This window comes from Hyla sarda, chromosome 2 (assembly GCF_029499605.1).
Source record: "Hyla sarda isolate aHylSar1 chromosome 2, aHylSar1.hap1, whole genome shotgun sequence".
Classification (NCBI taxonomy): domain Eukaryota; kingdom Metazoa; phylum Chordata; class Amphibia; order Anura; family Hylidae; genus Hyla; species Hyla sarda.
In genome coordinates, this window is record NC_079190.1 from 63,030,963 (window position 1) to 63,040,948 (window position 9,986).

The window sequence follows — 9,986 nt, forward strand, 5'->3', positions numbered from 1 at the left end:
TATTCCTGTGTTGTTGTGTATCTGGACGATATCCTGATTTTTTCTGCCAACCTAGAAGAACACCGCCAGCATGTCCGCATGGTTCTTCAGAGACTTCGTGACAATCAACTTTATGCCAAAATGGAGAAATGTCTGTTTGAATGTCAATCTCTTCCTTTCCTAGGATACTTGGTCTCTGGCCAGGGACTACAAATGGATCCAGACAAACTCTCTGCCGTCTTAGATTGGCCACGCCCCTCCGGACTCCGTGCTATCCAACGTTTTTTGGGGTTCGCCAATTATTACAGACAATTTATTCCACATTTTTCCACCATTGTGGCTCCTATCGTGGCTTTAACCAAAAAGAATGCCAATCCTAAGTCATGGCCTCCTCAAGCGGAAGACGCCTTTAAACAGCTCAAGTCTGCCTTTTCTTCAGCTCCCGTGCTCTCCAGACCTGACCCATCTAAACCCTTCCTATTGGAGGTTGATGCCTCCTCAGTAGGAGCTGGAGCGGTCCTTCTACAAAAAAATTCTTCCGGGCATGCTGTTACTTGTGGTTTTTTTTCTAAGACCTTCTCTCTGGCGGAGAGGAACTACTCCATCGGGGATCGAGAGCTACTAGCCATTAAATTAGCACTTGAGGAATGGAGGCATCTGCTGGAGGGATCAAGATTTCCAGTTATTATTTACACCGATCACAAGAACCTCTCCTATCTCCAGTCTGCCCAACGGCTGAATCCTCGCCAGGCCAGGTGGTCTCTGTTCTTTGCCCGATTTAATTTTGAAATTCACTTTCGGCCTGCCGATAAGAACATTAGGGCCGATGCTCTCTCTCGTTCCTCGGATGCCTCGGAAGTAGAGCTCTCTCCGCAACACATCATTCCTCCTGACTGCCTGATCTCCACTTCTCCAGCCTCCATCAGGCAAACTCCTCCAGGGAAGACCTTCGTCTCCCCACGCCAACGCCTCGGAATCCTCAAATGGGGTCACTCCTCCCATCTCGCAGGTCATGCGGGCATCAAGAAATCCGTGCAACTCATCTCTCGTTTCTATTGGTGGCCGACTCTGGAGACGGATGTTGTGGATTTTGTGCGAGCCTGCACTGTCTGTGCCCGGGATAAGACTCCTCGCCAGAAGCCCGCTGGTCTTCTTCATCCTCTGCCTGTTCCCGAACAGCCTTGGTCTCTGATTGGTATGGACTTTATTACAGACTTACCCTCATCCCGTGGCAACACTGTTGTTTGGGTGGTCGTTGATCGATTCTCCAAGATGGCACATTTCATCCCTCTTCCTGGTCTTCCTTCTGCGCCTCAGTTGGCAAAACAATTTTTTGTACACATTTTTCGTCTTCACGGGTTGCCCACGCAGATCGTCTCGGATAGAGGCGTCCAATTCGTGTCTAAATTCTGGAGGGCTCTCTGTAAACAACTCAAGATTAAATTAAACTTTTCTTCTGCTTATCATCCTCAATCCAATGGGCAAGTAGAAAGAATTAACCAGGTCCTGGGTGATTATTTACGGCATTTTGTTTCCTCCCGCCAGGATGACTGGGCAGATCTTCTACCATGGGCCGAATTCTCGTATAACTTCAGAGTTTCTGAATCTTCTTCCAAATCCCCATTTTTCGTGGTGTACGGCCGTCACCCTCTTCCCCCCCTCCCTACTCCCTTGCCCTCTGGTGTACCCGCTGTGGATGAAATATCTCGTGATCTTTCCACCATATGGAAAGAGACCCAAAATTCTCTCTTACAGGCTTCATCACGCATGAAGAAGTTTGCTGATAAGAAAAGAAGAGCTCCCCCCATTTTTTCTCCCGGAGACAAGGTATGGCTCTCCGCTAAATATGTCCGCTTCCGTGTTCCCAGCTACAAATTGGGACCACGCTATCTTGGTCCTTTCAAAGTTTTGTGCCAGATTAATCCTGTCTCTTATAATCTTCTTCTCCCTCCTTCTCTTCGTATTCCTAATGCCTTTCACGTTTCTCTTCTTAAACCACTCATCATCAACCGTTTCTCTCCTAAACTTATCTCTCCCACTCCTGTCTCCGGTTCTTCAGACATCTTTCCTGTAAAGGAGATACTGGCCTCCAAAAAGGTCAGAGGAAAAACCTTCTTTTTGGTTGACTGGGAGGGCTGTGGTCCTGAAGAGAGATCCTGGGAACCTGAGGACAATATCCTAGATAAAAATCTGGTCCTCAGGTTCTCAGGCTCCAAGAAGAGGGGGAGACCCAAGGGGGGGGGTACTGTTACGCCGAGCGCTCCGGGTTCCCGCTCCTCCCCGGAGCGCTCGCTGCACTCTTGCTCCCGCAGCGCCCCGGTCAGATCCACTGACCGGGTGCGCTGCGATACCGCCTCCAGCCGGGATGCGATTCGCGATGCGGGTGGCGCCCGCTCGCGATGCGCACCCCGGCTCCCGTACCTGACTCGCTCTCCGTCGGTCCTGTCCCGGCGCGCGCGGCCCCGCTCCCTAGGGCGCGCGCGCGCCGGGTCTCTGCGATTTAAAGGGCCACTGCGCCGCTGATTGGCGCAGTGGTTCTAATCAGTGTGTTCACCTGTGCACTCCCTATGTATACCTCACTTCCCCTGCACTCCCTCGCCGGATCTTGTTGCCATTGTGCCAGTGAAAGCGTTCCCTTGTTTGTTCCTAGCCTGTGTTCCAGACCTCCTGCCGTTGCCCCTGACTACGATCCTTGCTGCCTGCCCCGACCTTCTGCTACGTCCGACCTTGCTTCTGTCTACTCCCTTGTACCGCGCCTATCTTCAGCAGTCAGAGAGGTTGAGCCGTTGCTAGTGGATACGACCTGGTCACTACCGCCGCAGCAAGACCATCCCGCTTTGCGGCGGGCTCTGGTGAAAACCAGTAGTGACTTAGAACCGGTCCACTAGCACGGTCCACGCCAATCCCTCTCTGGCACAGAGGATCCACCTCCTGCCAGCCGGCATCGTGACAATGTTTTATTGGTATACCGGGGACAACGCGTTTCGGCATGAACTCATGCCTTCCTCAGGTCCACTTACAGTGCCCAAGTAGATTCTGGTAGTACTGTAGAGCTGGTCAGAGGTCCTGTGTGCGTCTGTGCTGCCGCCGGTCTTTCAATGTATCTGTTTCTTCATAGTTTTTAAATGGGCGCTGTCAGATCCTAAAACTTTTTATATGTTGTAACTGATGAAAATTAACCCCCTTTTTTTTTTTATACCTTAAAGGTGTACTCCACCCCTAGACATCTTATCCCCTAAAGATCCCAAGATGCCACTTTTGTGTTTTTATTTTTTTTTCCCTAAAAGCCAAACCAATCCAACCAATGCTCTAATGATCCATGGTAGTTAATCTGTGAGTTGTATTATTACATAGGAACTATATTGCAGTATTATGTGAACTCTTTTTCAGTATTATTTGACAATGATCTCGGGCATGGTTTTGGGCCCTACTTTGCTTGTTTTTAAGATAACTATTTTCTATAAACCCAGCACCTGTCTGCAGGGAGTTCCATCTTGTTCTACAACAATACATGGCATTGTAAAAGAAAAACCCATTCCTTCCACATATCTAAAATTATACTTATAATTTATTCAAATATTCCCTTATAACATGATTAATTTGAGCTTTGGAGGGTATATCAATGTGTATAATGAGTATTGCCCACAGAGTGAGGCTTGGCGTGATCTCAGTTATTACTCTGCCTGGCAGTCAATACCAAGCATTATTAAGAGCAATAAATGTCACTGTCAAAGTTTCAGCTCCTTCTTCTGCTCATGTCTACCAGAGTGTCAAAAGCAGTAAATGAACAAGTGACAACGTGTCCTCCAGTACCTGTGTGTGAGTGCGCCCACCACCCCGAAACCTGGAATGGAGGTAATGAAAGGTGTATTTAAATACAGCACATGATAGCGATTCCATGTCAAGTCTTTTCTCACCTCATAATAACCATCCTTTGAAGTCCACCAATTATGTGTAATCAATACTTCACTGACATATCCCTTCAGGAGCCACATTAACCATTTTTATTCCATAAATTCAGTCATACATGGTGAATGCTGCCTGGAAATATTAGAAGGAAATGTATCAATCATCAAATCCATATCGTCAATCACATCTCCTGCAGGAAATAGAAGGATAGAAAAAATCTACTGTCGGATTTATTGTTACACTTCACAATTAAATGTGTCATTTTATTTCCCTCAAAAATACGGTATCTCTAATTTTATTGTGTTATTTATATCCCAAACTGGCACCATCCTAATTCTCCACTCACTTATTTCAAATATATTGTGTAATAAATTTCTTCCACAAGCTACCTAACCATTGGTATCATAGTATATTGGTATATATTTTTTCTGGGTCCCTGAAAACTGGATAGGAGAGGAATGTATAATTCCTGGGCGTCTTATTACTAAGATCCTCCTCTTTTCGCCTGTGTAAATGGAGCCATAGTGTGCCTGTGTGACTGCTTGTCCTTTCACGGTCTATGTGACTGATGGAGAAAGTGGAGTAAGATGGAGTAAGAGCTTGGCGTGTATTTGTTGTAACTTTTATTGGTACTACTTTGCTATTTTACTATTTCTTTTATAGCTTTCTATCTATCTCTGGGCATTGGTCTTGGGATTTGTTTTTTACCTTTCACATATTTTACTATGTAGGATAAAAAATGTTGTACTTTAATAGTTTGGAATTTTTTTTGGTATCATTTTCATATGATAAATAGGAAAATGATATTTTAATACTTGGGTTTTTTCACATTATGTTTGTAGACTTTTTTTTTTTAAACCTAGAGAACTTGAACAAGAGACCATTGTGTTGCAGTGTAATTTGGTTTTACAAATTTCTTAGTACACCCAGCTATCTTAATCGCTTAGCACTGATTGGGGGGGGGGGGGATCTGGGGTAATTGGGTGACTGAGGGATCAGGGGTGACCTGAGCTGGTTCCATGCTCCTTTCCCTTATTCCTTTGACAGATTCCATCTCCAAATCTTCCTCCTTAGGTCCTCAAGAAGAACATTCGTATTGCTGCCAGCCAGTTGTGAACCTTCCACCATCTTTTCATGCTGACAAGTCTTGCTGCCTCTTAAAAGGCCTGAGTGACAGCTGTCTCTGATTAGCTGCCAATGCCGCCGGTGAAAGTCACACTGGCTCCAAAATCTGTCTGCTGCATTAGGAAGTCTGCCACCGCTTTGTGCTGCTAGCGATCAAACATGTGTAATGTTGAGTTTCACCATATTGGAACATTGCAGATGAAGCAGTGTTGAGGAAGATCATTTTGGTAATGAAGGTCAAGGATGGCATGTTTTAAACAATAAGAATGGCTAAACTGAATGCACACTTCCTGCACATAGCCAGCACATTACTGAGACAGACAAGTTGATTAAAATGATTCTGACTGCCGATGAATATATATTAATACTTATATATTTATATGCCATTTCTAATGCTGAAAAAATATATTTGTTACTTACTCTTAACCTATATATCCAGCTTGCTATTTGCTTGCAACTAAGAAAGAGATCTTTGAATGATGCCAGGAGGCCCAAGATGAGAGGTCACAAAACAAAACATTTGAAGAATATACAGATTGTATGGAAGGATAAAGATCAATGTCAACACTCTATACACACACATTTTAAGGCCTCTTCCGCAACCATCCTTGACAGGTGGTGTCAGAAGTGGGATTCTGTTCACTGGACCACACTTGAGGGAAGAGCCAAGTCTGGTGGGCCGACACCTCTAGCCGTCCAGGGCAATCTAGAGCTGGGGCCTGATCAACTCCACGGAACGCGGTAAGTCTGCTGATTTCTTTATAAATCTGTAGCTTATCTGTGTTCATTGGTCTGCTCTACAAGTCTGGGGATGGTTTTTGTCGACCCGCTAGAACTAGCCCAATCAACCGGGGATCTCCCCGCTGTGTGTGGTCTCAATTACTGAGAGTTCTGAGAGTTTTTGGTCATAAGTGACTGACTGCAGCTGTTAAATCTAAGTAAGAAGCGCAGGGAGAATTTGCCTGTCACATTGTTTTTGCAGCCTTGTGTAAACAACCCCCTTTTCTTTGGCTCACTGTGAACACTTATCAGTATCACAAGGCTATGCGTACCAAAACAAAGTGAAATGCACTGTTTAATAAGATTTCTTCGGATTTTTGAGCTTTTGAGGTTTAGAGAATATCTTGTTTGGATTTTGATTCTTGATTTTTGTATATTTTTAGATCTACTCAGTGGATACGGTCAAGGGAATTAAAAGTGCCGTAGATTTTTACATATTTTTTTTTTAAATTTTCCTCTGGTAAATAGGGAGCATCAGGTAAATTTTGTAATTATGTACTTCTGATATATTTTTTTTTTGTATTATATCAGTCAACTAAACTTTTGTACTGCTGGTAAATTTTGAATTGAGAGAGAGTGTGTTGTACCAGTTTCAGTATACGTACCAGAGGGCAATTTTTGTACTGCTGAGGTGACATCCCAGTTCAGTAGATGTACCAAGTGATACATTTTGTGTAATTTACTACTGGTAGATCCAGTCCAGTATATTTTTATTGTATCATTGGTAAATTGTAAGCGTGCTGCTGATACATATATTTTATTTTTTTATTTTTGTGTATCAGTTCAGTATCCTTTTCTGCCAGAAGATTAGTATCAGGATACAAACTTTGGTTGTCACTATACGCACCCTTTTTTGTTTTGGTGCTGAACACCAATTTATGTATGGCCAATACACTGAGAGATCTTGTAATAGGGTAATTTGCAACCCTCACTCTTCCTCAGACTTCAAAAGCTTTAAAATTATTCAATTTCTGCACTGGTTAACTTTTTAAAGATAAAGATGAGCCGTTTGCCCTTTCCATTTAAAGATTCAATTTCCTCCCTCCCTGGGTGTGAAGAGGCACGTGGCATAGTGATGCACCAGGAGGGAAAGAAATATCTTGATAAAATGAAAAAACTAATGTATATATGCAATTTGCATGAAAAAAGCAGATTACACCCAGATTTATGGTCTGAAGCTCTTAAACAACATAAAGGGATTTTTAGAAAATAATGATTTGCTGGCATCTGCCCACGCATGGCAACATAGTTCATGCGCTATTGCTAAAGAAAGATATGTGGAGCAGGAATGCAGAGATAAAAATGGGAAAGTGACTATGTATTTGTATTACAAAGATAAAGACCTATCACCGCTCAATAATGATGGTGATCCGAACTGTTGGGTATGTCCCCATTGTGGTCAGCAAAACCTGCCCTCAGCAAAAACCTGTGTTTCTTGTGGCCAAGCCCAGCCTTTAAATGCTCAACCTTGTACTACCACAGCCCCTCCGTATACCCCACTATATGATATTCTACCTCCTTCTAGAGGTGGCCATGTTGCTACACTCACTTCCTCTGCTGGCAGCCATCTTGGTCTACCCGGAAGTACTGCTCCACCCACTTCCTCTGCTGGCAGCCCTCTTGGTCTACCCAGAAGTACTGTTCCACCCATTTCCTCTGCTTTCAGCCATCTTGGCTCACCCAATCTACCTACTCCCTGTAATGGGCCCTCATCCTGTACACCCAAACAGGGTGCTCAAACACTTGATCTCTCTCCGGTTATGACTCAGGATGGGGGTTCCTTTGTACCCAATGACCAGATCACGGGCCTATACCCAAATCAAACCCAAACACTCCCAGCCCAGCCCCCACCAGAAAGCTCTGTATTTGATTCTGCTAATAATTGCTGGACCTCACCAAGAAGTCATACCTCTCTGCCTTGTGAAGACAGACCTCCAGCCCAAGATGAACCCCATGCACGGTTTCATTCTCTTACCAAAGATCATCATCATCAGTCTCCTACCAATCATCATCATTATCATCAGCCCCCAGGAAAGATACCACTTTCACCTGTTTATACAATCACACCTACTGTGATGCAATTTCATGAGCATGTTACTGTTGAGGTATTGGGAGGCTCATGAAATTGCACCACAACTGTCCATTACAGGTTCTGGGACACTGCCTTGCAACATGATAATACATGTTGTGGGTCCCAGATATTCCTCTGCTGCATGAGGCAGCTTGAGTCCGCAATACATCGCATTCTTGATTTAGCTGGAAAGAAGGAAATTTTCACTTTGGCCATTCTACCCATTAGTTCTGGACTCTTCGGATTTCTTCCTTATATCTGTGTCAATATAATAGTGTCCAGTATTAAAAATCACAAGCCAGTACCAACATTGCAAGAAATCAGGCTTATTTCTAAAATGTACGAAACAGTCCAAGGTCTGGTGAGTGCTGTCAACTTGCCAAATCAACCTAACATTTTGGGTAAATACCCAATGCCACATGATGCTTCAGATAGCCTACTACATGGCTTACCCAGATCCACGCTGTCTAAACTCTTGCCCATACAGCCCAATGATTCCAGAGATCTTCTGCATGGTTTCGGTGAGGCCGGTCCACAACAAACTATGTCAATACCACTTACCTTTAGTGGTGGAAATAAAGGGTCTGAAAAACCTCTTTCAGAGACTCTTTATATATATGTTCCCTTTACCCCGGTGCAAGTAAATAATCTCCTATTCACAGCAGCAAAGAACTGTCAGGTTAAAGGTTCCTCTCTATGTATCACAGCAACTGAAAATAACCTTTTTCTAAAACATATATACTTTAATGATATGCCTTAAAATACGAATAACTAAAGCAAAGAAAATTTAATAAACTATAATTAGTGACCTATAGGTGAATAAATAAGTCAAAAAAACGGGAGACACAGGTCCTATTAATAAATGGGCAGCCCCCTATGAGAGAGACAATGTACCACAACCATCGATCACTAAGGATATATCAGTGGCGCAATAAGATACATTCTCATATATGTACAATGGTGCTGCTCATTACTTAGGACCTCTCCCCACACCACGTGAGAAAAGTGATAAGATAAATATTACAATTTGGTATCCGTTCCGACGCGTTTCCCCCCAACTTGTGGGGTTTCTCAAGGAACTAATGGGATACAATCAACAGTCATAGAAATCGTCTCTGGTGTTTTTAGATTGTCTCTGATGCAGTAGGTGCCTGAATAAAAGAATACATGAACATACTGTTTGCATCTCTCTCAAAACAGCTTAAAAACTGCTAAATATGTACATGAAAGAAATGAAAAAACAAGGATATTTATATAGAAACTCTCCCCAGGAGGGGTACATACCATAACTTGATTGACACCACTCTCAAGGCAGATAACTTATGGACAATGTATTGTACTGCATCTCCAAAGTAGAAACACTAGATAAACAAGCAGCAGTACATGTCCGTCAGTTTTTAAACTACATTGCATTAACACAATAAAGCAGGGGGGGGGGCATGGTATAAAAAAGTACCCAGTAGTGATACATACCTATCTTATGCCCACCTTGTACCAACGATGGATACCTAGCGCCAAGATGAGCGCACTGTTTAAACACAGGCGGCATGTGTACGGCTCAGTATCCTGCCATTATATACACACGCCGGCATACATTTCCGGGGTAGCGCCGATTCACTTCCGGCGTCTACCCGGCTGTGTAATGCGCATGCCTGACTTCCCTGCTTCTAAAGGTGTGTACTATGATGTGACTCCGAACAGGCGCAGGCGCACTCGGATAACACTAAGATCGCAATAGTGTCTCCGTGTGCGCCTAATGCGCATGACCGGAGCCACTCACGATCATGTGTTCGTCATGTGATTTAGTGTTTACAAACAATATGGTAAAGAATGGACCAGGTCAGACCACTCAAACCCATAGTGTACAATCAAGGTACGTATGACCTACTGACCATCGGGGAGGTTAATATTACAAAGGATGTAAATATATTATTATTACAAAGCAAGATGTAAATCCATTATTATTACAGGACACCTTAAATGGTAATTATTATGAAGGTCTGTGATTATGTCCGCATATCTGGATGTATTTATGATCACCAAAGACATTGTCCTTCCATATTAATTAACAAAAAGGAGGAGAAAGAAGTGGTTATAGAAAAAAGAGATGAAAGAAGAAGAA